Here is a 25,494-nt window from a genome sequence, read left to right as displayed (position 1 = left end):
AAATGAGGCAGGCACACAGCATGAACCCCTTGGGTTTAGTGCTGATGGACAGCCCAAGCTACCGTCCCCAGGTGCCCGGAAGTCATACTAACCGACGCACGCGCCTAAGGAGAAGGTCTACCAGCACCACTCATATTTTTTTGAATTTCATTTTCATGAAGGCTTCAGCCTGACAGGGGATGCTTGGTGTACTTTCCATAGACAAGTACTTGTATTTTCTCGTTTTATTATTTTATTATATGTGAAAGGTGCAAAAGTGCAAAATAAGTCCTGTTAATACGGTTAGGAAAATGCAGTGTAAATTTTGAAATCTGGACGGAATTTTACTGGTCATCCTGCATTTTGGAAGTTCATCATCATTTCAGCTGTAAAATTAGGAAAGCGTGTTTTATTTTCCGAAAGGAACATAATAGTTCTTGTAACTATGAAACGTTGTTAAAGTCATTTCAAAGGCTTGACAAGTTTAGCCAAACTTCCTACAAACCATGCTGTCACCCAAGGGCAGTGCAACAGAACAGAGAAACAAAATGTGCATAAAATGTTTCGTTAAATGAGTGCACTTGGCAAGGCCCTTTATCCACCACCTCGGAGCACCAGGCACGCCCTCCAAACAAGGCAGACAATAAATAGGAACAACATGGTGGGGCTTTGCTCATACGACACATCTGTTCACTTAGTTGGATCGTGTTTTATATTTAGGCATAACAAGTTTGGATTGTCTTTATGTACGGTGACAGCAGTGTAATGTATGTTGTTTGAACTCTGAATTGTATAAATACAGAGACATGTTGATTTGAGAAGAGAAAACAAGGCATGTGAAAATTGGCAAAATACCCATTTCAGGAATTATAGATACTCTTCTTAAAAAGAAAAAAAATAAAGAAGAAACTCAATTGGCAGACCACCCACAAAGTACCATTAAGATCTAAACAACATGAAAAAAAGATGTTCTCCAGCCAGTACAATTGTTGAAAGCATTAACTTTAAAAAAGACTTTAGTTTAATCCAGTGAACTTAAAATATTTCCTTAGATTACAGACTTCTTTTGTGTATTCCACAGAAGTCCCCTCGCATATATGAAATGAATTGAGAAAATAATAATAGTTGCTATTATAGGTAGGACGTCCTATAGGAACCCAACAGAAGCATTCCATATATCATCCTAGGCAACCCTATAAAATAAATATTAAATGAAATGTGTCCTTAGTCATCAGATAAGGAAACTGAGGAACGAAATAATTGAATCAATATCAGGGTGAGCAGAAGTTGGATTCAAACTTAGGCCATTCTGATTCTTTTCTTTCTTTTCTTTCTTTCTTTCTTTCTTTCTTTCTTTCTTTCTTTCTTTCTTTCTTTCTTTCCTCTTTCTTTCTTTCTCTCTTTCTTTCTTTTTTAAGAATTTATTTATTTATTTGAGAGAGAGAGCATATGAGTTATGGGTGGGGAAGGGAGTGGGAGAGAGGCTGAGGGAGAGGGAGAAGCAGGCTCCCCACTGTGCAGGGCACCTGATTTGGGGCTCCATCCCAGGACCCCAAGATTATGACCTGAGCCGAAGGCAGATGCTCAACCAACTGAGTCACCCAGGTGCCCCTGGGCCCATCTGTTTCTAAGACATGTGGTCTTGTCACTGCAATGCCTGACGTTCAGTAACTCCTGTAGGTATAATTGGCATACAGGGAATCAAAGTCATTATTAACAATAAAAACAGAACACATAACCCCAAATAAGGACTCAATTCTTAGAAGAAATTTCATTGACATAATCTTCCAAGGAAATAAGCAATTAAATGGGGCAAATGTGCACTTAATTTAAAAGAAACAAAAAGAGGAAAACATCCAACAATAATTCAAAATAAATCTGTCTCAAGCAATGAACAAGAAAGGAGTAGAGTAATCCTAATGCTTTCTCTACATAGAGTTAGCAGTCTACGGAAATAAGAAGTATACCTGACTCTAAAGAGTCTAACTCAGTATGAAGAAGTGCCCCTTGCCTCTATATTTCTCTGATGATCACAGCCACTAATAATCATTCTTTTTTTTTCTGCTTTCCTTTTCTGCTTTTTCTTTCCACTTAATACCTGGATGATTCACTATAAATTTCCTTTTATATATATAGATCTCTAATATGGATTAAGTTCCCCAAAGAAGCAAGTATATCTCACTTCCCCACTTATGTGCACACTTTCTCTCTCAAATAAATAAAATCTTTAAAAAAAAAAAGTAGAAGAAAGAAAGAAAGAAAGCCCGAGTTTGAATCCAACTTCTACTCACCCTGGTATTTATTCAATTATTTAGTCCCTCAGTTTCTTTATCTGATGAATGAGGACATGTTTCATTTAATATTTATTTTATAGGATTACATAGGATGATATATGGAAGGCATGTCCCATAATGCCTCACACATAAGTACTCAACTAATGGTTGCTTTAATTCATGGCAAGGCCTCTGACACCAAGATTATCTAGACTCACCAAATTTGCCCAATGAGTAAAAAAAAAAAAAAAAAAAAAAAAAAAAAGGTTCTAGTTACCTGGACAATGTTTGAGACTTTTGGTAATACAGCTTACATTTTCAGCAAAAAGTATTCAGGGCTTTTTAAATTACCTCACAAGTACCTTAAAAAAAAAAAAAAAAGAAGTAGTAGTAGATCACTGTATTTGAGAGTAACAGGTAGAGGTGAGGTTTGCTTTTTATATAAATTATGGTTTCCAAAGACTGCATTTCATTTTAATTTCTGCCATTTGAGAATTCATCGAGGAGCCTCCAAGGAGCACAGCAGGTTCATGATACAGGAACGATCGGGGCTGGATTGGTGGAAAGAAGAGAGTGGTTCAGAACTTGAGAAACAGTGCCCTAAAGAATAAACCCAAGGAAGGGCACCTGGGTGGCTCAGTTGGCTGAGCATCTGCCTTCAGCTCAGGTCACAGTCCCAGAGTCTCCAGATGGAGCCCCAGGTCAGGACTCCCAGCTCGGCGAGGAGTCTGCTTCTCCCTCTCCCTCTTTCCCTGCTCATGCTCTCTCTCTCTCCCTCTCTCCATCTCTCTCAAATAATAAATAAAAATCTCAAAAAAAAAAAAAAAGAATAAACCCAGGTCACATAGACCCTTCTACCCCATAAATCAGAGCCACTAAAAAAAGAAAGGAAAAAAAAAAAAAAAGGAAGGGGGAGGCCAAGGGAGCTGAGGCTTTAAGATCTGGAAGTGAGAGTTAAGATTTAAGATGTTCTATAAACGTTTATTGAGTGACTGAAGGAATGAATGCATAACACCAGAGTCCCCGCACTCCACCGCACTTGAGAGCGCAGAAGCCTGATGAGTAAAAGGGCATTGAAGGTCAGAGTTAAGAGGCACTTAAGAGATACAATTAAGCTGAAACAACCAAGAGCACTTTGGGAGCCATACAGAGAAGACTGAACATGTTGCAGCGCTTTTGACAACTCCCAAGAAGTTTTGGCCAATGCGTTCAAGAGCGATGGTCACATTGTGCCTCTCAGAATCATCCAGGTGGCTGCATGAAAGGAGGGGGTGGGGGGCACCACTTAGCAAACCATCTCACCAGCTGTCTCTATGTGTGAATCTTGAAGCTGCCAAACTGCACATGAACGGCACGTTGGCCTCTACTGTGGCACAAGCGCAGTGAGCCACCGACGACAGCAGATGTGCTGGGTTGCGCGAGGCCCGCGGTGGCTAGAGGGCAGCTCGCTCCCTCAGAGGACGCTGGGCCACCAGCTGCCGGTGACAGCGATCCAATCAGGTTCTGCCCTGTAGGTTTTAAGTGCTGCCTGCTTCGAAAAGCCAGAGCCTCCAAATAATGCAGGAGCTAACAAGTTTGCAAAGGAAATGCACTTGCAATATGAAAACAGGAGCAGCTGGATATCCAACTGTGTAAAGAAATACAGAGGGCTCTTCTTTTCCTGCAAATTGATATTACTCACCCGGGTTTTATGGAGTCGAAAGCATATGCTTAAGTATAATGACTCAACAACTCAGACCAATTTCCACATCGCAGCCATATAAATAATCAATTCCACCTAGGCCACGATGGTGTGACTCTCTTGCCTGGTATTCCAGATGAGGATCATAAACCAATGGCTCTGGAGGTACCAGTTTTAAATTATTTCGGGAAATGAAATGTCCACGTATGCAAATATGTATAACGAGATACCTAAAGCGGATGAAACAAAGGGGAAGTACTCATCATCCAGATTAAGAAAGAGCGTCACCAGTACAATTCAAGGGATCCCCGCTATCCCCCGACACTTGCACCCTTAGGACTGGCCGCATCATTTGAGGAGCTGGATGCAAACTGAAAATGCAGGGTCTCTTGTCCAAAATTATCAAGAATTTCAAGATGGCAATGTCAAGCATAAAGCCTTCTTTAAAAAAAAAATTATTTATTTATTCATGAGAGACACACAGAGAGAGAGAGAGAGGCAGAGACACAGGCAGAGGGAGAAGCAGGGTCCATGCAGGCAGCCTGACATGGGACTCGATCCCTGGATCGGGATCACACCCTGAGCCAAAGGCAAATGCTCCACTGCTGAGCCACCCAGGAACCCCAAGCATAAAGCCTTCTAAACGTGATATCAGCACAACGACACAGGTCACAGATCCACGAAACCAGCCCTAATAGTTCCTCTATCACCCCTCAAACATAGAAATCATTACATGAAACTTCCTAGATATGAATTCTATAGCTTTTGTAGGCTTCATTATGTATGTGTCCAGTATATCCTGTTTTTGTATGTTTGAGACTTACAAACATGACATATATCCGACATCACGTTGTTAAGATTCATGTTCATGTTGATCTGCACGGCTGTCATTGCTTTCCATGGTCTACATTGTGCCAATTAATTGGTTTGTATCTGAAATGTATTTAAACAGTTTCCTATTGAAGGACATTTGGGTTGTATGCAGTTTTCTGGCTTTTTTTTTTTTTTTTTCTGTTTCCAGAAGAATCAATGCTTCCAGGAATATTTTTGCAGCTGTCTCCCAGGGACCATGTACAAGTTCCATATGGTGCAGGTGCATTTCTTGTAAAAAGCGTAGAACTACATCTTGTATTTGTCTAGTCTGACAATCCGTCTTGTCGCTGATGAAATTAGTCCATTTACATTTACTGTGTGCTATACTTTGATTCATTTTTATTGTGTCATCCTGCGCATTCTCTTTGTCTCCCTTCGTCCAGGCTTCTTTTGGTTTTTTATCTCTCTTACAATGATTTTTAGTTCAAATTATCCCTACTGCTTTAACTGAATTCTTATCTGTTCTGCCCTTGGAATTTTAGTCCCAAGTCTCTACCCATTGTTTTAATTCTCCAACTAAGCACTGCAGAAACCATAGGATGTTTTCATTATTATCACCTCACCACCCCCTCCCGACTTAGAAGTTATTGTCCTTCAGCATTTCAGTTTTGTCTTGTTTTGCCCCACAAAATGGACATTGTTAGTACTTTTTTTATATTGTTAGTGATTAGGCTTGTCTACAAAATTGTCGATATCTTTGCTCATCTTTCTTCTCATAGCTCAACCATGCCTCCTGGAGCCATTTTTTATTCTTCTTGCATGTGAGTATAGTTTTTAGAAGTTCAAGTTAGTGCCTTATGGTGGTAAACTCTCAGTTTTCGTTTATCTAAAAATGTTTTGTTTTTGCTTTTCAATATACAGTTTTGCCTCTGAACAATTTAGGATCGACTACTAAATCCCAACGCAGCATCTATGGTTACCATCGATCTCACTATTGGTCATCTCTCTTCTCACTGAATTATTTTAAGATCTTCTCTGTGTGTGGCGCTAGAATGCATATAGCGGTGCATATTTCACTACCTATGTAAATATTTCCTCTCCTCATTCTCTTGTTTTCTTCTGGAACTCAAATGTGAAATGCTTCATTGTCTCATCACATACTCCATCTCTCTTTACCTCAATGTGTATTGTCAATCTCCTTGTTTTAGGGCTATATTCTGGTTCATTTCTTCATGTTTATCTTCATAGTTGCTAATTTTCTCTTTGGCTCTGTTTAGTTGCTGCTAAACCATTTGTGAAATTCTTTATTGCAGCAACCATATTTTTCATATCTGAGTTTAATGGTTACTTTAAGAAGCAAAATTCATCCAAGGCTAGAAACTAAGAAAGATATGTGCCAGGGGATCCCTGGGTGGCTCAGCGGTTTAGTGCCTGCCTTTGGCCCAGGGCACGATCCTTGAGTCCCGGGATCCAGTCCGCGTCGGGCTCCCAGCATGGAGCCTGCTTCTCCCTCCTCCTGTGTCTCTGCCTCTCTCTCTCTCTCTCTCTGCCTAACATAACTAAATAAATCTTAATTTTTTTTTAAAAAAAAGGAAAGATATGCGCCTATTTTCCCAAGTTCAGCAGCTAACCCTAGTCCAAAAGGAAGCTTCCTGAGGCCTGGATTGCTGAGAAATGAGGCCAAGTGGTCATCCTATCTGTTTCAGTTCAGCCAGTCAATGAAAACAGCATCAATCACCTCATCGTGCTGATGACAATTCCATTGTCTCTGCCTATGTCACAGAGTAGGTTGGGATGGGGTGCCTTTTGCATGATATTAGCATGATCCATGGTTCTTTGGGTTCTGCTTTCACTTCAGGAATGCCTAACGACCAACCAGTGCAGAAAGGACAAGGGAGCAGACGATTGGTGAGGTCTGGGCAGATATCCCTGGGTGCTTGAGGATGCTGACAAAGATTAGAGGGAGATATAGAGTTCATATAGCCAGGCAATATGGAGGAGGAAGAAGAAAGTTGAGGCAGGACAAAGGGGTGGGCCATTGACTCAATCAGCCTAATAGCTTGGTGTCATGAAAAGCGTCATGGAGCCATTACACTTAAAATCACCAGGCAAGCACTTTCTCATGGATCTCTCCGTCTTCTTAGATTGTGTGCATGTGTGTATTTATGTTTATTTTATAACGTACTTTATACACATAACATACTTATTTTAAACCTAACCTGTAGGATATACCTTTGTACTACATTTTATATATAAAAATACTGTATGCTATGAATACAGTGGAGATACAACTTGCCAGCTACATTTTTAGCAGTCATACTAAGAACGAATATTTCATGTGAAGCCTAAAAGGATTACTTTTCTGATTTCTTCACCTGGGAAAGACAATTACCATCTGATGAGTTGCCTTAAAGGGGCTGTTTGTTCGTTGTAAAGAGCAATCAGGTTTCTTATTTGTGGCATCCACAGAAACTTTCTCAGTAGGAAAATGTCCTGACATAAAGGGTTCCAGTTAAGACACCAGATTGCAAGACAAAGACGCAAACAGCTGTGGCAGCTTTGAATGTGTACTTACTGTTCAGTTGTTCACAAAAATGTTTAGATCAACTTCACTACTTTCAAAGTTCCTGTAGACAAGTGGCAGAGATGTATTACAGGCCTCGGGAATGGTTTCCCGAGACACTCAAAGGCCGATGGCAGAGCCAGGAAGTGTCCAGGGGACACCAGCCTCCCCTTTATGACCAAATGAAACACTCACTGCAAAGACCAGGATGTCACTGAAGAAAACAAGGGCAGCCAACCTGTGAAATAAAATGAAAACTTCAGCCATAATGAAATCAATGCTCGTGTTACAGTACGAAGCGGTCCCTGGAGAATCAATAAACAATTTGGTTTCCAGAGAATATGAATCTGACTTGCCACAGAGAATCAGAGGGACCGATGCTACTCTCTGTACCCAAGCTTCTGCATCTGTGGGGTAGAGCCATCCTTCAACAGCTAGAACAGCTTCTACTTGTCCAGAAAATCTTACCTCGTTAGCTGCCTTCGTGTTCCTGCGGCACATAGGGTGTGTCTTCACTGGTGTGTGTGCCTTTGAATCAGGTGGCACATAATTTGCCTGGCTATAGACCTGTCATGTAATTAAGGCAGAAAACTTCACAGAGATCACAAATCTTGCTAACATATCACATCCCCTTTACTGTCTTAACGATTCAGTGACCCCAGTGGGAAAACATTATTACTGTTACTTGGTACACAGTAAGTGAGCAGGCAATAAGAGTTAAATATATTTCAATTTTTGACAAAGAAACAAAAGCCCAAAGACCCTTTTAAGGTTACACAGTTAAGACACAGTAAAACCAGGGTGGGTGTCTGGGTGGCTCAGTCAGTTAAGCATCTGCCTTCAGGTCAGGTCATGATCCCGGAGTCCTGGGATCGAGCCCCGCATTGGGCTCCCACCTCAGTGGGGAACCTGGTTCTTCCTCTCCCTCTGCCTCTCCCCTTGCTCATGCTCTATCTCTATCTCTCTCTGTCTCTCAAATAAATAAAATCTTAAAAAAAAAAAAAAGAAACAGTAAAACCAAGTCTTAGCATATACCTAAATTTTCTGACTCCAAATCCAGAGTTCTTTCCATTCACAGGCCTGCCTCTCAGAGCCTACCTTGTTTTCACACACACACACACACACACACACACACACACAAGCATATTATGCCCTCACACATACAGTTTACCTACAGGATTAAAATCTCTCATCTACACCACTGAAATCCTGCTGTGCTGTGAAAGACTAGTAAAAACTGGTTTCTAGTGCTCCCACAGTGAGGCTCACAAATGGACTGTTTATTGAATTGAAATAAACTAAATACCAATTCAATGACCATGAACATGCCACATTGTCCTGTGAGGTAATTTCAGCAAATTATAATCAACAAAAGTCTTTCTTCCCTTTCTTCAAACTTCGTTGTGTCCCTACTGAAAAGAAAAAAAAAAAAAGAGAGAGAGAGAGAGAGAGGACAACAAAATAATTAGAGGCAACCTGAAAGAAGGTATAAAGGTAGAAGAAAGAAACCTTTGGGGATGTTTGGTGCACTGCCCCTGTACCCATCCAGGAGAATTCTAGTTTCCTTCTATGCCAGGTCTTCACACCCACAATGTGAAGAGTTGGAGACCAGTTAAGAAGGTGACTTTACTCTGTAAAGGATCAGACAAGTTGAGGAGGTACTGGGGACCTTATGGGACCAGAATGATCTTCCTCACCTCTCCAATCTCCAGCCTCTGCCTCCATACCGAACCTCTGAACATGTGAATATTCCTGAGACCACTCTGTGGGATGTCACTCCCTACTACAATACTAAATGAAGCAGCAGGGAATTTTTTGTAACCCCAGGTAATAACACCTTAAAAAACGACCCTTTCGATGTTTGTTGGTAACATGTACTACATTTACATAAAAACACACCCATCGTACAGGATCATGCTGGTTATCTTGCTGAATTTCTCTAACTCTTATGACCCTATGCGACAAATATTTTCCCAAATATTATTTTCTTAAGTTTTTTTTTAATTTTTATTTATTTATGATAGTCACACAGAGAGAGAGAGAGAGGCAGAGACATAGGCAGAGGGAGAAGCAGGCTCCATGCACCGGGAGCCTGACGTGGGATTCGATCCCAGGTCTCCAGGATCGCGCCCTGGGCCAAAGGCAGGCACTAAACCGCTGCGCCACCCAGGGATCCCGCCAAATATTATTTTTGAGTTGCCAGGTAAATCAACTACTTTGAGGTATCACTGTCCTTAAATTAGCTGAATGAAGGTAGAGGATGGGTAATGACCAGTCAGGAGAAGTGCAATGAAAGGAACATTGCCAAACTCAAGTCCAGAATCAGAATATTTATTACGTTTCCCTGGGGGTGAACTGGCTTCTCCCAAGTTCAGTAACATTTTCCAGAACAAAATAAATTAATTAAAAGTGTCCACAGAATGACCAAGCATTATAATTGTTTATAGTCTGTTTCTAAGAGTTATTTCATCACACACTTAACATTAATGATCTTGGAAATACATAAATAAAACAGCCCCTAGTTATGAAAGCTCTGAGTTTTTATTCTAATATTTAGTAAATGAATACCATCCCCCATTTTTTTTTCCAACATAAGAAACACCTTACAAGTAGTGGTTATGAAATCAAATTATTGTCCTTCAGAATTATGGGAAGAACCTAAAAGTTTCTAAGACTGACACACGTGTGTGGTACACACATTTTATACATGAGTGTGTTTGAGCATTAATAATGAATATTATAAAAGTACTATGCTGAGTGATTTATCTCATTCAGTCCCCACAACAGCCTATATGGTTATTCCCCGTTTTAAAGCTCAATTTTAAATTCTTTTTCAATTTTTAAATTATTTAAAATTTTAAGTTCCTATTTGAAACTCAACAAATTTAAGAGGCTTTCCCAAGGGCATACAGCCAGTATGTGGCAGAAATGGTCTGGAGGCAAACAAGAGCTTCTCACTTTAAATCAAATGCATCTTGCAAGTGATGGAGGTATAAATAGAGTCTGTCCTTTAACCGAAATCTAGTTCTCTTTACACAACAGCACAGCTGATGAATTAAAAATAGGATCCCCAGAGGTCATAGATGAAAATAATGACAAAGATTTTCTCATGAACATGTGCCATTCAGTTCAAAAGAAATTTGTAAGGCCACCTTATGTCTAATCACTTAAATGTTAGAGGCAGCAGAGGGATGGAATATTTTCTGCACCAGATTTGGATCTAAATATCCAGATGCTTCAAGACAGATTTCCCAACAGCCATACTACTAAAATCTGGGCCCAGACAGTTCCTTGATGTGGGGGGAAGGAAAAGAGACTACTCTATGCATGCTAGGATATCTTACAGCATCCTGGCCTCTACCCACTAGATGCCAACCATTGGTTGAGTGACAACCACAAATGTCTCCAGCGCAGCCTCCCTGGGAGTCTAAATCAGCCTTTCTCCCCACTGAAAACCACAGACTTCAAGGAAGTATGCTTTTCTTTTGTTGTGTCTGAAAATTCTCTTTTTCTTAATTATTAAATGTTACTGAGAAATGTTCCAAACTTCCTTCAGATGTAGAAGAAATTCAAGAACAGATTGTTCTCCCACTGAGTGTGAAAGAATTGCCTCAATAAATATTACCAATAATGACTATCTTGTAGTTGATTGTGGCATCTCGCCCTTTGACTCCCACCACTGATAAGTCATTCACCCCGGAGCGTGTCCTGATGGCACAAAAGCATGCTGTGAGTGGTAACATATTTGAAAGATACCAAGTATTAGGGGAAATATTTTGTCATTCAAATATTTATAGGTAAAATATGAAAAAAAATGTGAAATATAGTGCTACAGTCACAATGAAATAGCCCTACACATACCCTAGATTGCCTGAAATTTTTAAAATTAACCATACAAAATTTTGGCAAGGGCATAGAGAAACTGAAACTCTCAGACAGTGCTAATAAGAATGTAAGACGAGAAAAATACTTTGGAAAACCATTTGATCATTTCCTAAAATGTCAAAGTTGAATGCATCCACCATGTGATAGAGCCATTCCAATCCTAGCCATTGACCCATGAAAAACAAAGGACAAACAAATGTATCTAAAGACATCTACATTTCTATTTATAGCAGCTTTATTTCTAAGCACCAAAAACTGGAAACAACCCCAAATTATGACATATCCATACAGTGGAATAAGACTTAGCAATAAAAAGGAAGACAATATCAATGTACTCGACACCACAGATACCATCTCAAAATCATTACATTAAGTGGGGACACCTGGATGGCTCAGTCGATTAAGCATCAGACTCTTGGTTTAGGCTCAGGTCATGATCTCAGGGTCATGATCTCAGGGTCGTGAGATCGAGCCCTGCATTAGTCTTTGCACTCAACCAGGATGGTCCGCTTCAGGATTTCTCTCTCCCTCTGCCCCTGCCACCACTCTCACTCTCTCACAAATAAATAAATAAATCTTTAAAAAGAAATCATTACATGAAGTGAAAGAGGACAACCAGGAAAGAATACACACCGTATGATTCTATTTATCCAAATTCTAGAACATACAGCCTACTCTATAGTGTTGGGAAGGAGGTCAGCATTTCCAGACGTTGATGGGTAAGGCAAAATGGAGAGGAAACTCATGCTATCTTAATTGTGATGATGACTTTAAGGGTGTGTGTATATGTCAAAACTGCTGATATTGTAAACTTTAAATATGTGTATTTTATTATACTTCGATTATAGCTCCATAAATTTAGAAAAACAAAACAATGTTGTAGGAAAATACAAAGCTTTATCTACCTAATAGAAATTGTGATGAAAGATAAAATTCAATCCCCAATCTATTATTCCAAAATAATGACTAGAGACAATTTTGGTAAAGTTATATGTTGCATAAATTCCAAATCCACGACATGGTTGTACTCAGGAACCAGTCTAACTAGTATAACTTGCCTTTCAGACCAGAATTTAAAATAACACATGCACATAGACACATATACTCACCACACCACTGTATTACAAAGCAAAGCCGGCTGCATTACAATGATTTCATTTTGCTATCCTGTGAATTCTCCGTTTATTTGAGGCTATCATCTTCCTGTCATTCTTTGGCTCAAAAAAAAAAAAAATAGCTAACCTTATTTAAATAACATGACATCATCTTTATATTATGAACTATTCGAGTTGGTGTTTATATATTGATGCTTCAACAAATACCAAATGCTACAAAAGTATAAAAATCTTAGAAATGCATAAACTAGGCAAATTCTGTGCCTTTCATGTTTTATGAATGAAAAACCCAAAGCTGATACAAAGCGATACTAATTTGGAATTGTCAATGTGCCAGGCCTGCAACAGGTATACTTTAGGTAAAGTATCATGTCCTTCATCTAAGCTAAATCAAAGAATAAAAGCATGAAAAATTATTTGAGTCACACAAAAAGAGTAAGTTCATAACCCCAAAAAAACCCATATTTATATCTTTCTCTCTAATATTTGGCCACTCTGAGCACCTTTTCCTATTCTGAAAAAAAAAAATCTATAGGACTTTAATCTATTAAGTGAATTACAGCTTTGAGCTCAGGAAATAAAGGACTATAATTTTGTGGTTCACAATCACATTTTGTGTTTCCCTTCACTTCTCTCTACGAATGGTAAATTATAGGAATGCCTGGGTGACACATTTGGTTGAACAACCAACTCTTGGTTTTGGCTCAGGTCATGATCTCAGAGTTGTGAGATCGAGACCTGTGTTGGGGAGTGGGGAGTTTGCTTGAGATTCTCTCTCTCTTTTTCTCTCTCTCAAATAAATAAAAAAAATCTTAAAAAGAAGGGTAAATTATATATTATTATGTCACAAGTTAGACATCACAAATGGATTTGGGGTGAGCTGCCTATTTCTGACACAATATCAGGCTCCTTCTTCAGAAGCTGAGCTTTACTATTTCTGGCCAATGTGGAAATAAGTGGAAACATTATATTCAAAGACATTTTGCCACTTTTATTTTTCACCCCAAGATCACTTAATGCCTTAATGCAAATGATGTTATAATTCAGAATGAGGGTTAGCCCTTGGGAAGCAAAATGAAGCAAGAGAAATAAAACAGATCAAAAATGAAGGGAAAAGGAACATAATACACAAGCAAACAAGAAACAAGACAACTTAATGAAAAATCTAATCTTAAAAAGCAAGCAGTACAGGTGACTGGACTCAAATCAGACTCAATCAAGGCAGAAGCACAAATATCAAGAGTCTCAAACAAATGTAAATGAATTTATTCTATTTTTCAAATGAAGTAACAATAACCAAAGTAAGGAACATATTGTGATTTAAGCATAGACACACACAGACACACACATACACACACAGACACACACATGCACATCATGAAGCAGTGGAGAGGTACTCTTGCTTCAAGACTTTCTAACTCTGTGATCTTGGTCAAGTCATTTAACTCAGCTCTGCTTCAATTTCCCCTGCTAAACGAGAACAACACAGGACATTGAAATGACCATTACCATCAATTCATACAGTAATATAGAGAATGCTGATTGAAACTAATGCAGAGCAACATTGTAAGTACAATAATTTTTAGATATTATTATAAATTTCATTTGGAACTCTAATAGGGGAAAAAAGCTAAGACAATAGAGCAACATATTAGCTATGCTAAAGATGTATTAGCCCCACATCCCTACATAATAAGTATTAGAAAAAGTGATAGTAATCATGCCAGGAAAACTGACAAAATGGTTCTAAATAATCCACAATGACTTACTTGATCAAAGTGATTAATGAAAGAGATTACATGAAACAGAAAGGACCTGCAATAAAATTAAGACCTATTTTTCCAAGTTGAAAGATGGTTTTACTACAGTAAGAGAAGGTCCACCAAAGAAAAATTCCAAATGGATGACATCACCCTTTTGCCAATTTTTTTAAGGATTTTATTTATTTATTCATGAGAGACAGAGAGAGAGAGAGAGGCAGAGACATAGGCAGAGGGAGAAGCAGGCTCCCTGCTGGGTGCCTGATGCAGGACTCGATCCCAGGACTCCAGGATCACAACCTGAGCTGAAGGCAGATGCTTAACCACTGAGCCATCCAGGTGCCCCTAAATTTTTTAACCTAAAAGATAAAAACCATATTTTATGAGCTACAAATGGGAGGGAAAGGCTTAAGAAAATTCAAAAATAAAATGAACATGAAATTTGTTCTCTGAGAAAAAAAAAAAAAAGAAATTTGTTCTCTGAGACTTCTATAAAGAAGGCCAGGAGAACTGGAGCTATGGCCACAAGAACAGAGACTAAGAAAAGGCATCTCTTTGAATGCCAGTGGAAGCTCATCCCTTCTAAACCCAACATGAAGCAATGGCAAATGCCTACAATAAACCAGTAGCAGCAAAGAGGACTTCAAGAAGTAATGGGTATCTGAGGATCCCTGGACATTCTTTAAGACAAATAAGAGATGTTTTGGACATTAACAAAAGGCAAGGATAATGCTATAGCTTTAAATGCTTATGTGAATCAGAGTATATTGTGTGCTATATGCAAAGGAGGACCAGAGAATTCTGTAAATCCCCTCTGGTAGTGTGCATTTTTGCCTTACCTATTGTTGACTCCCTTCTCAGACTCTTTTCCTTTGTCTTTTGCCTCCTTTCTTGACCAGGCCCACTCCATCCCCAGTCAGACCTTGAATTTGTTGATTTTTCTTCATTACACACCCTTCTCTCAGACCTCCAGAGCAGTGCTTAGCCTCTCATCATCCATACCTCTACTCAAAATTCACCTCTTCTCAATGTTGTTTCTGGTTACCCTAACTAAAATGCCCTCAAGACATACTATCACTCATTCTTTTTCTTTTTTCCCATAGCACTTATTTGAAATTTCTTGCTATTTTATTAGCTTATTTATTACTTTATGGTTTTTACTTTATTGTTATTTTTAAAGACCTCTTTAGAACAATATTAGGTTTGCAGAAAAAGTAAGAGGAGGGTACAGAGATTTCACAAGGACCTTCTGTCCCCTGTACGTGCATCGCCTTCCCTATTATCAGCATCCCCCACCAGAGTGGGACACTTGTTACAGTTGATAAACTGACATTCACACCTTTATTATTTTGTATTATTTACCTTTACTTGATCTTGATATCACTTGACCTTAGAATATTAAACCCAGAAAAGCACAACCCTGTCTGTCAGGCTCACCAAGCCAAAATCAGCTCCCCCAAATTGTAGACACCTAGTCAGAATGTGTTCAAAAACCGAATTAAATTTTGTTTTTTTAAAAAAAGGAATATAATTTCTCCTCTTCAGCAATTTTCACATTTGTTCCTTGACTTCCTCCCAGCAATTCCTTTTTGCTCCTTCACTTTCCCTTTCTTGAGCTGTTATAATCTTCTAATGACAGGTTTAATTTTTCATTGGACTTCAATTTAATCCTTGCTCCATACTACTAATTGACAAATTTTTCTTTAGAGAAAATATGATCATACTGTTTTCTTACTAACACTGACACATGTACAGAAACTCCTGGTTCAAGATGGTACACTCCAAAGATGTGATGATTTTCTTTTTCTCTTGAGGATCTAGCAAGGTGATAGCAAGGAATGAAAAAGGAACAGCACAACATTTACAAAGAGATCAAGAGGGGCACTGAACATGAGATCGATCATTCCTGGGAGGTAGTATGTAAATGAAAAGAATATTGTCTTCTGAAGCACAGCACAGGAAACCAATCAGGAAAGATTCCAGAAAGACTGCAACAGAAAAAGTAGTTGACCAATCTAGCAAAATGCTGAACAAGTTTTAAACCCAAAGACTGTATATTTGATGGAAAGTAGAAATGAGAATTCAGATAGATAATCAGAGGATTAATTGAATGCCTTTACAAAAACAGAAAAAAAAATCTGCTACATTTCTCTGTCTCCTTGCACAGAACACCAAGAACTAGTTGCTTATTCTCAGGCATATATATGGGGAAAATTTAGGTGGACAAACTTAGGTATTATTAAAAAGGAAAAGACAGAGAATATAGAGCAGCTCTTAAAAAACAAAACCAGAAAATATGACTGCCCCCCAAATCCAACAGACAATTGGAATGTAAGCCAGAGAAATCTTCCTAAATGTGTTAAAAATATAAAAAGGAAGAAAGTATGAGAAAAAAAGATAAGAAATATAAGTGGGTCATTCCAGCAAGCACAATATCAGATTAATTGGAGTTCTAAGAAGAATAGAGAAAATGAAAAAGAGAAAAATTCATTAAAAAAAAAAACAATAGAAGAAAATTTTCTGAAGATGAAGGGAAAGACCAGTTTTCAAGTTAAAAGTACTAAGTTCCTAGTGGGATGAATGAATGAATGATCCATACCTAGATATGCCATTGGGAAATTTCACTGGGAATGAGAAGATTCTAAAAGCTCAGGTCACTTACAAACAAGACAATAGACTGGCATCCCAGATTGCTTTAGTGGCACCAGATATTAAAAAGCAGTGGCATATTGTCTTCAATATTCTAAGACTACATTATTTACAACCTAAAATTCTATAGCCCAATCAAACTATCAGTTAGGTAGGAAGTCAAAATAAAAATATTTGCAAGACTTCAAAAACTTTCCAGCTCATATACCCTTTCTTAGAAAGTAACTTGAGGATGTGCACCAGCCAGAGAGAAAAATAATCCAAGAAAGAGGAAGACAAAAAAAAAAATTAGGAACATAGGATGTAATCATACTCATCAGTGAAGTCTCAAAATTTCAGCTACGCTTCACATCTGAAGGACAATAAAACTGGGCTTGAATATACAGAGTACTCTGCCAGAATCCTAGAAAAAGAGAAATCGATAGACTACCATAGTTCATTTTAATATTAAAAGCATATATAATAATGTGACAAAGGTAGAAACATAAGTTAAAAATTGAAACAACTAGAAATTCCAGGAAAAACAAAAACCTATAAAAAATAGGAAAATGGTTTCATAAGACAGATTTGCTAAGCATAAAAATATCACTTTTTTTTAAAGTATCACTTTTTAACTAATAGAGTAAATTTACAAAGTTGAGAAAGGTTTAATCAACTCAAGTCTTTCTTATTATGTGATCTCACAAACACCTGTATCTATTTGATTAAAATATTATAGTGCTATTATAATTAATGTTAAATTTTATTTGAGAAAAATTAAAAGCATTTAACATGTGTAACAAGTCCTCTGTGATCTGGTCCTTATCTACTTTTCCACTGTAATTCTCCAATACGGTCACATATTATCAGTAACAAAACTGTCATTGAACTCTTGCTTCTGTGTATGCTATTCCCTCTTCTGAAATGTCTTCTTTGCCACAGATCTAAATTTCTTTTATTCATCCTTTAAGATCCAGTTGAAAGATCTCCTCTATGAAGTATCACTGAGCCATTTTCCAAAGCTGGTAAATTTCTCTTTTGTTCCACTACTTCTTTGATTTTTTTGAAACCACGATTTTAGCAATAATTTATTTGCTTAGAAGAACTTATTATTCACTTCTGTGTCTTCAACAGAGTGCCTTACCTGTAGTAGACCCCTAACAAATGTTTAATTAATTGAAGATGATGGTAGAATCAGGATGTTATGCCACAGGCTGAGGACAGCTCAACTTAGACACTGGATTTCACAAGTGCATAGAGACACAGGATTTTGTATGGAATTTCAAGTTCACTTAGTTGCTAATAATTATTGCAAAAACAAACAAATAAAACAGGTATGTTAAAATATGTTAACATTTTTAAATGTTTTTAAAAATAAAATTAGTTTTTGATCTAAAGGGAAGTAAAGAATTTAAAATCCACTAGAGAAATAATATAAATAAAACATGTTGTGGGCAGCCCCAGTGGCCACCTTCAGCCCGGGGTGTGATCCTGGAGACCCGAGATTGAGTCCCGTCAGGCTCCTTGCATGAAGCCTGCTTCTCCCTCTGCCTGTGTCTCTGCCTCTCTCTCTCTCTCAATCTGTCATGAATAAATAAATAAAATCTTTTTTAAAAATGTTGTAAAAGATAACACTAAAGATAAATTTAAAGACAATGAGGGATAATAAACAAATGTAAATGGATTATATTCCCTCAAAAAAGGTGGGTGGAGACTACTGAGCCAAGTTAGGAATCTGACTATACAGAAATTTGAGGAAAGAATTTTGGACAAGAAATCTAGGAAAAGAAAAAAAATGAAGCATATTATATATTAAAATATTTGTTTCTATCATTAAATCCCAATGGCATTTAGAAGTTTAAAACACCTAACACACACATAGACTAAATTATTCTACCATTGGTAAGCAATATCATAAAATGACACCAAAGATTCCTCACCCCTTGTGTACGTGCTTTATCTAATCCTCCCCATTGAGTGGGTGAGAGACCCATGACTATAATGAGTCATCACTCCTACAAATAGATTGTTATATGGCAAAAGTGAAGGGGTCTGCAGGTGTAATTACAGTCCCTGCTGAGCTGACTTAGGCAAATCCAAAAGGAGATTATCCTGGGTAGACTAACCTAATCATACAAGATTTAAAGGTGGAACCAGAGAAATCAGAGGGAACTGAGCAGCAAAAGATACTCTCCTATTGGCCTTAAAGAAGCAAACTTCCATGTTTTGGAGAGGACCATGTGGCAGGGAACAGCCAATGACCTTCAAGAACTGGGTGCCTCAATCATATAACCACAAGAAATCACTGGTCCACCAACGAGCTGAGAGCTTGGAAGAGAATATTGACCCTCTGATGAGATCACAGCCCCAGTGGACACTTTATTTCATTCTATTGAAATGTTGAGTAGAGAATCCAAATAACCATGCCCAGACTCCAAACCCACAGAAACAATGAGATATCAAGTGTGTGTTGCTTTAATCCACTATATTTGTGGTAATTCATTATACAGAAATAGAAAACTATCTTTAGCATCAAGAAAATTATTTCTTGTGGTGCCTGAGTGGCTCAGTTGGTAAAGTGTCCAAGCCTTGGTTTCAGTGCAGGTCATGATTTCAGGGGTCATGTACCCAGGGTGGAATCTGCTTGAGTTTCTTTCCCTCTGTCCCTCCCCCTCTCTAAAATAACTAAATAAATCTTTTTAAAAATTTTTTTCTTTTTTCCTGATTTTTTTATTCTCACTATTCTGCTTATAATGACACCTCACTCTGTGTGTTCTTAGCATAAATGATTTTGCTTTTATTGATCAGTATAGAGATTAATATCACATAAGAGATAAACAACCTTGTTAAGTCACATGAAGCATGATCAAAGGTAGCCCCCCAAAACTCCAACTGCAGAGCTAAGACAACTTGCTTTTAGCCGGGACTCATTCTGAGCCCACCAGTCAATAAAATCCTTTATTCCTCACAAAATCCTTTACAAAGAACCCTTGAATTATGAAGGTGGAAGTTAATGAAGGAAAGAGAAATATATATTGTTAAACTTGGCAGGTAAATTCCATTAGCCTGAAAAATCAGACTATGAACTTGATAGTTTCCTCTGAACTCCTCTTAGGGTCTCAAAGCCAGCTACCCACAGAATCCATAAACCTGACCAACAGACTACCTGGTTCAACTACATGGTTCTCCAGATTTGGGGCTGTACCACAAGTCAAAACTTCTTAAGGATTTTACTAACACATTCTCCATCTTCTGATTATATATGCACCACTCAGGCTCAGTGGGTAACTGGATAATCTGTCTCTCATGTTATAAAGAAGCATAATATTTATCAAGCATCTTAAATACTTATGAGGCAGGGAGAACTCAGGAGATCTTTTCTAGTCTCTGGTCTTCAGAGGGCTGCAGATAAACCATCACAGAATGTAGATATTCATTATGTTTTCCGAAATTTCCACTAAAGAAGAAAAAACACAGCTCCATAGAAAACCAGCATCATTGAACTTGCTATCCAACAGTCAATTCTGTATGAGTCATTTTCTCAGTGTTGGCACTACTGATATCTAGGGCTGAATAAACCTTCTTTGGGGCAGCATCCCATGCATTGTAGGGTGGTTAGCAGCACCCCTGACTTCTAGGTGAGAGTAGCACCCTCTTTCCCCTGTTATGACAACCAAAAATATTCCAGACATTGCCAGGTGTCCTCTGGGAGAGAAAAAATAGCCTCAATCAAGAACTACTGATAAAAAGTCAGTGTGCCTGAGGGCTTAGTTGATTAAGCATCTGCCTTCAGCTCAGGTCATGATCCCAGGGTCCTGGGACCTTTACTCAGAGGGGGTTTCCCCTCCCACCTGCTCATATGCAAGCTCTCGCTCTCTTTCTCTCTCATTCTCACAAATAAATAAATAAAATCAATCTTTTTTAAAAATTATCAATGTGGTGACCAAGTCCCTGCATATACTTAAAGTCACTGGAAGACCAGAGTGATGACCATTTCTATATCTATAGCAACATCCACCTACTTTCTAGGATTGTGCTTCTCAGTATGGTAGCCACAAGCTCCATGTGGCTATTAACACTTGAAACATGGCTAGTCTGAACTGAGATGTGTTGCAAGTGTAAAACAAATACCAAATTTCAAATACTTTGATAAAAAAAAATGTTAAACACCTCATTAAAAATTTTACATTGATTACATGTTGAAAGATGAAAATGTTTCAGTTATATTAGGTTGAATAAAATATATTATTATAATAATTCCAATTTTCTTTCCACTTTTTCAATGTGGCTACTAGGGAATTTGAAATTACATATATATGGCTTGCATTATGTTTCTATTGGTCTATGCTGTAGGAGGAAGCCAAAGCACATAGCATGCGAAGTACTTTTGTTCCTCATTAAGTCAGTAGTATTTAAAGAATGTCCACTGTGTGTGCCTAGGATTGTATGGGTTGCTTTTGGCTGCACCAATCTGAGTTAGGTTCATTTATGTCAAGTGTTGTCATTTCATTTTGCAGATAGAAAAAATAGAAGCTCAGGAGATAAATCACCTAAAATCATGTTTCCAATTGCAATGCCAAAACTAATTAAATACAACCTATCGTTCCTTATCCCCAAATAGTTTTTAGTCACAAGATATATATATGTCCCTAAAATGACAGTGTGTCCCTTCTGTAATTATTGCAAAGATAAAAATCAAATTCCAAAGAAAACAATTTCCAGACACCTTAAGACAATAAAGCCAGCATTTGTTTGAAGAGAAAACAAAAACAAATGGGAGACTCAAAAGGCATTACTTTGTATAATAATTTAATTAATAGCATGTTGAGAAAAGAGAAACATTTTCCTTTACATTTTCCATCACTTTTTCCCCCATCATTTTTGATTTCCTTTTGTGGAGACTTAGGGCAATCTGTTGTGGTTGAGGCAGATCTCTTGCTTTTTTATGTGTGCTTGATTTGCATAATGGACTCTGATGCCTCATGGGCACTCACTTAAGATCAACTGAGTTAATTTGCTTTCTTAACTCAGGTTTAAGTGTTTCATGGGTACTAAACTCAAGATCAACTGAGTTAATTTGCTAGCTTACCTCAGAAAATTAGAATCATGGTTTCCTCAATTTCTTTTTAAGCATAATTGTAATCATGGTCATTTGACTAAGTAGGAGTCCAAATTTTTGTGCCTATTCTTTCTCACCTAGAAGCAGAACCAAACACACAGGGAAGTTCCACAAATGTTTTGCCTGTGAACAAGGAGAGATGGTAACTACTACTAACACTACTAAATTATATTGGAGTAGCCGTGGTCTAACATTTTTCTAACCAAATGAGTATAATCTGTGAAAAGATTTATTATTTTTTTATAGGAGGGCACTATTATAGCCCATCACAGCACGCAAGGTATCTGAGAAATGCTGCATGCCTTTAAAAAATTGAAGGTGGGGACGCCTGGGTGACTCACTGGTTGAACGTCTGCCTAAGACGTTCAGGTGTTGATCCCAGGTCTGGGGATCGAGTCCCGCATGGGGATCCCTGCGGGGAGCCTGCTTCTCCTTCTGTCTATGTCTCTGCTTCTCTCTCTGTGTCTCTCATAAATAAATAAATATAATCTTTATTTTTTTATTTTTTTTAAATATAATCTTTAAAAAAAAAAAGAAAAATTGAAGATGATACCCTGAGATGAGAAAAATGCAACTGAGATCAGTGGGAAGCAAGACAGCATGGGAGGGCTCATGTTAGAAGAAGGGGGCAGTTTGGCAGCAGCTTCTTAGGGCACTCGGATGTGTGGCATCTCTGAAGGAGGCATGTGCTATCCACCAGAGCCTGTGATTCAAGTAGAAAACAAGACTATCGGCATAAGTATATATGTACTTATTTATATCATTATTTATATTCATTCATTTATCCACTTCTTTTCTCACTTTTCAAGGAAATGTGTCTCAGGCACTATGTTAAATGGTCCGGGTCTCCTGGTGTAAGGAAGAGACAAGTGGACAGCAATAGACAATAGTCAATACCGGACAATAATTATATTTAAAAACATGATTTTTCAACTTTAATTTGAGTATCTACAAATGGAAATGCTTGAGCTATCTACCAGGGTGTTATAGTGCAAGAGTTTCTGAATGTTCTTTCTTACTAAAAGAGGTCTATCCAGCTCCTTTTGCTTCAAGTATTGATGATCTAATTCTTTCACCATTCATACATTCATTTGTTCAATAATTATTTAATTCAGTTTGTTTTCCTGAAGATATTTAAATCAGCCAATGTGTCTTCCTCTTTGGTTTTGATACAAAACCCACTGGTGTATGAGGCTATTTGTAGGAATTAATTTTAAAAACTCCTTCTTGCTTTTATTGTATCAATTGGGTGAATTACATTAACTCATAAATTTGATCTTTTTCACCTAGTACATTTCTGGAAACATATGAGAACTTCATGAATTGTGCCTAGTTGAAATTGAATGGTTTTTATATCAATTCATAAACAATGGTTTTTTACATCATACATTCAGGGAAACACATGAGAATCTGATGACACGTTTCTGATTGAAACTCCTAGGGTGTGTATCAGCTTGGGTTATGTGTTCTCGGTCAGGAAAGCATCTGACCAGAGTCAGATGATAAGCCAGTGAGTGTATTCCTATCCATCAGATATCTCAGCTTTGCAAACTCCAACAAAAGGGTTTCTTCCACCTTTCCTTACGGTGCTGACTTCTCTTTATTCCAATATCCGCCAAACCATTTAAAATTCCATAAATGTTCAAAGAAGCATGTACCCCAAATTAGAAACACTATTCCCATTTCATTCCTCTAGCAGGCATTTATGGAAGCCAGATTTTACTGTTGTGGTGTTTGTAATTGAGAGTTAGTAATAAGCAATGAAACGACACCAAGGCAAGTAAGTCCAAGGTAAGATTTGATCTGCAGGCATGGTGCTTCTTAGAAGTGGGTTCTAGTGAGAAATGTGACTCATGCCAATAAAATTAACTCCAGAATTCAGTGCTCAAGGCTCTACTACGCTAAAATTCCATTTATTGCAAATTGTGCTATTTCCAATTTCTTTTAGTAATAAAATGCATGAATAGCCCAAAAAAGGCTATAAATAGTCAACAATGCCAAGAGCTTTTCATCAGAAGCTCTAGGAGAACGGAGGGACCAGAGCTCTCTGATCCTGTTCTCTCTTCCCTTGGGCAATACTCCACAATAACTCACTAATCATTAATAATTCCTTTGCCCATTTATTTCAATGAATACATAAATCAACTATTTACTCTAGGATGAGACATGGGAAATTGTTTGAAGCCAAAATTCTTTTGGGCATCAACAGTATGTAAATTGTATCCTCTTCTGTTTGAACGCTGAGTAAGTCAAGGAAAGGCAGGAGGGAAGAATAATACTGAATGGCAGGTAATTTATTCTGTGCCTTTGTTTGTCTAATGCCATACTTTCAGGTGGGTTCAATACTGTGCTGATAAAGCAAAAGGCAGCAATACCTACTGACTTCTGATAAGTTCGGCCAACGTGGCATGCCATGCGGAGCAGTTTCTGCGTTCACATTTCATCATTGAATTTTTCCTCTACTTAAGCTGTTCAGTAATTCAAACATAAATTACTTAGTTTAGGTAGACCAAGACAGTAGATGGTCTTTTATTTCCTCAATACTGTATTGAACCAACCCCAAAGCGTGACATTAGATAAACCAGAGTGCAACAATTACTTAAGGTTCAGAGTCCTACAGTCACCACTGCTTCATCAAAAAAAAAAAAAAAAGTATTAAAAAGAAGGTAAAATACAACCGATAAACTGATATGATAATAAAACACACAGACCTAAAACCGTACAATATAAAATATTTAAAGAGTATGACCACTTGTCCCTTCAAAACACATTCAGTGATTAAATGACTGATTTCCTTGTGTACAAAATTGCAAAATTGAGATCTTTCAACTTCCACGCAGTGTTAGCATTACTTTCTGATCTCGGTGGCTTGTAAAATGCCATCTTCAACAAGATCTAACGTAGTATAATCCCTTCTGAAAACCCCGGGGGAGTTATGTAATATAAGCGATTCAGAAAAGTGTCAAAGTTTAATTTCTTCTACCCCTAGGCAGGTTCAAAACGATTCTTAAAAATTCCTCACTATCACCAAAGTTTAATTTATGACTGAAGAGTTTTAGAAAATCCTACCTGTCTCCCAGTTCCGGGCAGAGTTTGCCTTTTGAAACTGTATCCCTATCTTTACTGTGGTTTCTATGGTGACAATTGGGTTTGAGTTTCATCCCGGGATAGTCAACAGAAGCAGAAGTAGCTTCCCTGTACCAATGCTCTTCAGCCCGATAGGGTCCTGTGACATTAAAGAAATAGATGATCTCTGAAAAATAATAATCCTAATGATACCTTCCTGGAAATGAATACAGTTACAACTTAGAAGAAAAAGTTTAGAATACATTTGAATACAAGTTATGTATTTCTCTTGAAGGAGTAAAAGCCCTTCCTTCCCCCAAATTATATGTACACACATACGCATGTGCCAGAATTTTTAGAAACCAAAGGTTGGAAGATGTCTTCACGATTATCTAATCTGCTGTTGACAAATACACAGTTAAGCAAAGAGAATGTTAAAGGAAAAAAAAGGAACATTTCTTGCTTCCTGGGAATACACACTACAGAAATATCAATGCCACCTACATGAGAAATAAGCAGAGACAGGCATCAAGGAGGAGACTTTTTTTTTTCTCAGTTCCAACACATTGGAGATAAAAATTAATAGGCAAAGTGTATCAAAAAAACAGATGC

General features: G+C 37.8%; 1 protein-coding gene across 1 annotated transcript in view; it reads right to left on the bottom strand.

The window, feature by feature from the left end:
• Positions 1-7,496, bottom strand: part of LOC144306479 (uncharacterized) — a 329,755-nt gene extending 322,259 nt beyond the window's left edge. Inside the window, exon 1 of the mRNA XM_077885883.1 lies at positions 7,322-7,496. The gene's annotated coding sequence lies outside the window, so the exon portion shown is untranslated. The remainder of the gene's footprint in view (positions 1-7,321) is intronic.
• Positions 7,497-25,494: the final 17,998 nt, after the last annotated feature.

The sequence above is a fragment of the Canis aureus genome, chromosome 37 (genome assembly GCF_053574225.1).
Source record: "Canis aureus isolate CA01 chromosome 37, VMU_Caureus_v.1.0, whole genome shotgun sequence".
Classification (NCBI taxonomy): Eukaryota; Metazoa; Chordata; class Mammalia; order Carnivora; family Canidae; genus Canis; species Canis aureus.
Note: the sequence above shows the minus strand (reverse complement) of the source record. Positions and strands in the feature narration are given on the sequence as shown.